Consider the following 922-nt stretch of genomic DNA (forward strand, 5'->3'; position numbering starts at 1 on the left):
CGTGGGTCCTTGCGTCAGCCGGTTGGTAGACTGCTGCTGTCGACAAGGCTATCTGTGCCGCGCCTACTTCGCAATGCCGCGATCGCCGACTGCCTCTGTTTTGCCATTCTCCACTGCGTGAAGCAACGCTTACTACATGTGGCCGCAACAGTACACTCGCAAAATGTTCGTACGGGAAAATCCGCACGTCATCGCTACCTCGAACTACTGTCCCGTTGCTCGTGCGCCGACTATAACACCCATGTTCAAACTCTCTTAGGTCGGTTACTACTGCTACAGTGGCAGATTATCGAGATTTAACAACTGCGACAGCCACTTGTCGTCTTACATAAGCGTTGCCAATCGCAGCACCGTATTGTGCCTGTTTACATCTCTCTGTATTTGAATACGCATGCCTATACTAGTTTCTTTGGCTGGCTGGGCTGAACAGATTTGTGGGGAGGAGACCAGACTGCGGGGTCAACGGTCTCTCAGGATTAGGGAAGGATGGGGAAGGAAGTCGGCCGTGCCCTTTCAAAGGAACCATCCCAGAATTTGCCTGAAACGACTTAGGGAAATCACGGGAAAGCTAAATCAAGGTGACCGGACGCGGATTTAAACCGTCGTCCTCCAGTGTGCTAATTACCGGGTGATCAAAAAGTCAGTATAAATTTGAAAACTTAATAAATCACGGAATAATGTAGATAGAGAGGTACAAATTGACACCACATGCTTGGAATGACATGGGGTTTTATTAGAACAAAAGAAATACAAAAGTTCAAAAAATGTCGGACATTTTGTGACCCTTTTTTGGTTCTAATAAAACCCCACGCAATTCCAAGCATGTGTGTCAATTTTTACCTCTCTATCGACATTATTCCGTGGTTTATTAAGTTTTCAAATTTATGCTGACTTTTTGATCACCCGGTACTGCGCCACCTCG

The sequence above is a fragment of the Schistocerca americana genome, chromosome 3 (genome assembly GCF_021461395.2).
Source record: "Schistocerca americana isolate TAMUIC-IGC-003095 chromosome 3, iqSchAmer2.1, whole genome shotgun sequence".
Classification (NCBI taxonomy): Eukaryota; Metazoa; Arthropoda; class Insecta; order Orthoptera; family Acrididae; genus Schistocerca; species Schistocerca americana.